The following is a 6,000-nucleotide window of genomic DNA, read 5'->3' on the forward strand; positions in this document are numbered from 1 at the left end:
GGCCTGTTAACATTTTATGGCTTGCACGTGGTGTGACTTAAGCAACTTCAGTAGCCGGCCCTGTTTTTCTTGTGATTAATCTATATTCTTTCTAATAGGTGTCATCTCCATGGGAACTAAATAGGATTACATTTTTACAGAACAGAAATGCAAAGGATTGCAAAAACAGCAGATATAGCACAAAACAGGCTCTTAGTCTAAAAGTTAACTACCTGCAGGAACTCACCAGCTAATCTCTATCTAAACTATTTTCTATTAGGCACATTTGTGGCTGTTTTATTTGTGGAGCCTTTCTCACCCCGAGGAGGGGCCTATGCTTAATGTTAGCGTATTATGCTTAGGATGTTTAGAACAATCATGAGCATTTTTTGCAATAAGCACACATTTATCAAATAAGCCAGAATGCCAGCAAAAGGGTTTGAATTGAAGCATTTCCTTCATCCCTGGCCCCTTCATAGGGTGCCAGCGTCCAGGAGATTTATTAGTTAGGGTTTTAAGTTGGTCTTTATTCAGTGAAAGAGGAGCGGGAGAACTCTCGGCAGGCAACCCAAGAATCTGCAGCAGGGCAAACAAGAAAAAGAGCAGAAAAGTGGGGAGGATACAGGGTGGGGTAGAGGCCGAGGCCAACCTGGAGGGTCCCTTGTATCCTGAATGGCCTTGCGTGTCAGGTCTTTTCCTCATGACCTCGTCATGGGTGGGATCTCCCACAACGACTCCCGGCAGGTTCCTATAGGGAAACATGACTTTTAAGTGTCTTACAGATGGAATTTCGCTGAGGGAAATGAGGACATCTTTTCAAAGGTGATTATCTTCTTGGACTTTCTGTGAAACTGTTGAGCTTTGAGAATTACAGGATATATAGATGATTTGGGGAGACTGACAATTCATCCATTAGTAAATGATTTTCACCAAGGAGGCAGTACAGAATAGTGAGGTAGAGCAGGGAACTCAGAATTCTGTCTCTATGCACCTCAGTTTTCTCTTACAAGGTAACTAACAGTACCAGCCCCTTGAGCTGTTGTGAGGACAAAATAGGTCACTGAGTGTGAAGTGCTTCACGTAGACCCAGATGTGACTGCTGTGATGGTGGAGCATTGAGCTGGCCATTGGCCAGTCTTTTCCTGGACTCTGATTCTGTTTTCTTATCTTCTGAGTCTTAAAGAAGTACAACTTTCAGGGAGTGTTTTGGACACTGGATTATATGTATAGTAGACACTCATGTCATTCCTTGTGGTTCATTCACTCAACATAATATTTACTGAGAAATACTCAGTAATACTCTGAATATTTACTGAGAAATTACCATCCTCCAGGTATATAGCCAAGGGCAACCTAGATTCTGTGTCCTCACCTTTCATTCTGCTCTCTCCTTTGACAGACTTACCAATTTTTAAAAAAGGAATTTGATCTTTTTATATAATTGATAATCAGCTGCCCATCAAAGGAAACTCAGATAAATAACCTCTTGAGATGAAAAACAGAGATGAGATGAGACAAAATGAGCCAGGCAATTGTGCTTTCTGGAATGTGGGTTTAATGTGCCCTGAAATGCCTGTGTATTAGGAAGTATCTCAACATGACACCCAAAGGGAAGGAGCACGTGGGCTTGGGTCTAACAACTGAGTACAGCTGCTGCTATTCCCATGGCCTCTAAAATACCTGGAATTACTCTGAGTACTCTTGTTTTTCTAATTAATTTATTTTTAATTGAAAGATAATTACTTTACAATATTTTTTTGGTTTCTGCCATATATCAACATGGATCAGCCATAGGTATACATATGTCCCCTCCCTCTTGAATGTCCTTCCCACCTCCCACCTCATCCCACCCCTCTAGGTTATCACAGAGCCCTGGATTTGAGCTCATACAGCAGATTTCCACTGACTATCTAATTTTACATATGCTAATGTATATGTCTAAGTACTTTTGAAACCAAAATACAGTTTTACAGACTACAGTGAAATGCCACCTTGCACCCTTTAAGACATCTACTGTCAAAAAGAAAAATGAAAGAGAGAAAGAAAGAAGATGGGTTGGTAGTATTGGCAAGGATGTAGAGAAATTAGAATCCTTGTTCATTTCTGGTAGGATGTAAGATAGTACAGCCACTGTGGAAAACAAGTTGGTCATTTCTCAAAAAAATTCAATCTCAAAAAAGTCTATCTAAAAGATAGAATTATTATATGATCTAGCAATTCTATTTTAGAGTATAAACCCAAATGAATTGAAAGAGAGATCTTGAAGTGATACCTGTACTTGCATGTTCATAGCAGCTTTATTCTCAGTAGCAAAAAGGTGGAGGCACCCAAAGGTCCATTGACAAATGAATTGATAAACGAAATGTAATGCATATATGTATACAGTGGAGTAATATTCAGCCTTAGAAAGGAAGGAAATTCTGACTTGTGCTACAGCACAGATGAACCTTGAGGAAATTAAGCTAAGTGAAATAAGCCAGTCACAAAGGACAAATACTCTATGATTCTACTAATATAAGCTACCTAGAGTAGTAAATGCATGGAGACAGGAAGTAGAATGGTGGGTGCCAGGAGCTGCTGGGAGTGGGAAGTTGTTCTTTAGTGGGTAGAGTTTCAGTTCTGCAAGTTGAAAGAAGTTCTGTGGCTGGAAGGTAGAGATGTACAACAATGTAAATGTATTTAATACCACTGAACTGTGTACTTACAAATGGTTAAGCTAGTAAATTTCATATGTATTTTACCACAATTAAAATATTTTTTTCAAAGCTATCCCTTTCAAGAAAAATGGGAAGAACTTTTTAGCATGTTCAGTCTCCATATTTAAAGATTCCCTCTGGTTATTTAATTCATGACTTGTGGTTACAGTAGAAAATAAATGAGTTTAGAGTCCCAGGTTTTATGTTTTGATCATACTCATCTCTGAAATGAGACTAGTTAACAGAAATAAAGGGCATGTCTGTAAAATCCTTTCATAACCTTGGATGCTAGGCTTTAGAAACATGCCTTGCATTATTTTTTAAAGCTTCTTAATAAGAAAAAGTTGTATGCTTGTGTACATAAAATAATTCTATAAATAAAGAAATAATGTTAGAAGATCCTTGGCTCTGCCAATAATGTTTGGAAGCACATCTGAGCAAAGACTAAACATACCTTTGCATCAACATAGTTTGGTTCTGTTCTGTTCTGTTGATTTCCACCCTCCCTCTGAGCATGTTCATTGTACACACTCCAGAGAGCATCCTTACAAAATAGTGCTAAGCTTTGTATACGTGTAGATTCCTCTCTATATGCCTTTGTCTCCAAGGTGCAATATTGGTTGATAAACTTGCAATGTGCAAAGGTTCCCAGAAATCATTCCAGAGACAGCCAGGGATAGAATGTTTGTGTAAACTGAGTGTCAACGTGAACCAACAATCTTATTCGTACTCTGCCTCAAAGGACTTTGGGGCCTTGATAACATTGCTCATCTTCCAGACTTCAGTGACCTTATCCTTAAACCAGGTCTGAGAATCATTGCCACACAGATTTGTTGTGAAGATATAACTGGGCTTCCCAAGTGGTGCTAGTGGTAAAGGACCTGCCTGCCAATGCAGGAGACATGAGAGATGCAGATTCAATTCCTGGGTCAGGAAGATCCACTGGAGGAGGCCATGGCAACTCACTCCAGTATTCTTGCCTGGAGAATCCCAGGACAGAGGAGTGTGGTGGGCCACAGTTCACAGGGTCGCAAAGAGTCTGACACGACTGAAGAGACTTATCGCACACAACTAGGTGAGATAAGGTTTGTGCCTTATGAACAATTCCCAGGAACCATGTCTGGTTCTTGGGAATGCTCAGTCATTAGGAGCTGTTATTCTTAATGATTGAGTTACTGGCCTTTGGATCTTATTTCTGCTTAATAGAAAGAGTAACACCTTCTGGAATGACTTTACTCTTTAATTTCTGCTTATGTGTTCATGGTCCTTGGTGATTTTCTTTATATATATTATTTACAATATAAACTAAATTGTTCATATAAATAGTAGAGCAAAGAAACAAAAATCAAAAGAACGCAATAGGAATTTGGGGGAAAGTGTAACAGAGACATGTATCTGACGTTTCCACCAAAAGCAAGAAGAGAGAATAAAACACTTTTTTGTACTTTGATTTCATGTCCCCCACCCAGCAGCTTCTTTCCTGACCACGACCTTGTACACTTACTTGCCAGTCTGCCACCAAGACCTCTGGCCTTTTTCCTCAGCCCTCCCCACACTCTTGGCTTTTTTCTTCCTCTCTTTGAGGACAGGGCCAGTATCTCTTGTTTCTGCTCCTCTCATGCTTGTTATAGCCCCCTGACAAGTTAAATGAGTACTGATAATAATTCCTAACATTTGTGAAATCATTAACACATTTTAGCCCCTTATCTGACCATTTCCTGCTTAATCCTCACATTTCTGTTGTTATCCTTACCTGATAGGTTTAAAAACTGAGGCCCTGGGAGCTTGTCCTACTTATCAAGTAAGGGGCAGAGCCAGGAGTCAGATTTTGTGTGTGTCTGATTGTTTTTTCACAGTGTTTCAATTGTATAGTAAAATAGTAGTGTGTATTATTAAGCACAGATTTTTAATTTATCCTTCACCACTTTCCTTTTTGGTAACCATTAGTTTGTATTTTATGCTCTTGAATCTGTTTCTGTGTTGTAAATAAGTTCGTTTCTGTCATTTTTTAAGATTCCACATATAAGTGATCTCACACAGAATCGGACACGACTGAAGTGAGTTAGCAGCAGCAGCAGCATATGATATTTGTCTTTCTCTTCCTGACTTATTTTGCTTAGTTTCATAATCTCTAGGTTCATCCATGTTGCTGCAAATGGCGTTATTTCATTCTTTTTATGGCTGAATAATATTCCCGTGTGTGTGTGTCTGTGTGTGTGTGTGTGTGTATGTGTATACATCATATCTTTATCCATTCATCTGTCCGTGAACATATCTTGGCTATTGTAAGTAGTACTGTTGTGAATACTGTGGTGCATGCATCTTTTTGAATTAGGGTTTTTATGTTTTCCAGATATTTGCTGAGGTGTGGAATTGCTGGATCACTCAGTAACTCTTTTTCAGCTTTTAAGGAACCTCCATACTGTTTTCCATAACAGCTGCACCAATTTACATTCCCACCAACAGTGTAGGAGGGTCCCCTTTCCTCCACACCCTCTCCAGCATTTATTATTTGTAGACTATTTAATGATGGTCATTCTAACCAGTGTGAGGTGATGCCTCATTGTAGTTTTAATCTGTATTTCTCTAGTAATTAGTGATGTTGAGTATCTTTTCATGGGCCTATCGACCATCTGTATGTCTTCTTTGGAGAAATGTCTAGTTCTTCTTCCAATTTTTTTATTAGATTGTTTTTTTTTTATATTGAGCTGTATAAGCTGTTGTATATACAGAAATAGGCTGCAATTATATAGACTAGAAACAAAGTATCAGAAAGAGAAATAAAGGAAATAATCCCATTAACATCACATCAAAGGAAAAAAAGAAAATCTAGGAGTACATCTACCTAAGGAGGCAAAAGACGTTTAGTCCAAAACCTGTAAGACACTGATGAAAGTAATTGAAGATGATACAAACAAAAGAAAAGATATTCTGTGTTCTTGGATTGAAAGAATCAGTATTGTTAAAAATAACCATACTACCCAAGACAATTTACAGATTCAGTGCAATCTCTATCAAATTACTGGTGGCATTTTTCACAAAACTAGAACAAAATTTTTTTTTAATTTGTATGGAAACAGAAAATACCCTGAACAGTCAAAACAATCTTGAGAGAGAAGAATGAATCTGGAGGAATCACAGTCCCTGACTTCAGGCTATATTGCAAAGTTACAGTAATTGAAAAAGTATGTTGCTGTCACAGAAGCCAGACACATAGATTAATGGGACAGGATAGAAAACCCAGAAATAAACCCACACACTTATAGTCAATTAATCTAGGACAAAAGAGATAAGAGTATGTAATAAAGAAAAGACAGTCTCTTCA

The 6,000-nt window shown here is 38.3% G+C and overlaps 1 protein-coding gene across 2 annotated transcripts in view; it reads left to right on the forward strand.

Annotated features, from left to right (window-relative positions):
- Positions 1 to 6,000, forward strand: part of LOC122447477 (ATP-binding cassette sub-family C member 4-like) — a 1,659,665-nt gene that overhangs the window by 1,220,987 nt on the left and 432,678 nt on the right. The window lies entirely within an intron of this gene.

This window comes from Cervus canadensis, chromosome 9, assembly GCF_019320065.1.
Source record: "Cervus canadensis isolate Bull #8, Minnesota chromosome 9, ASM1932006v1, whole genome shotgun sequence".
Lineage (NCBI taxonomy): Eukaryota > Metazoa > Chordata > Mammalia > Artiodactyla > Cervidae > Cervus > Cervus canadensis.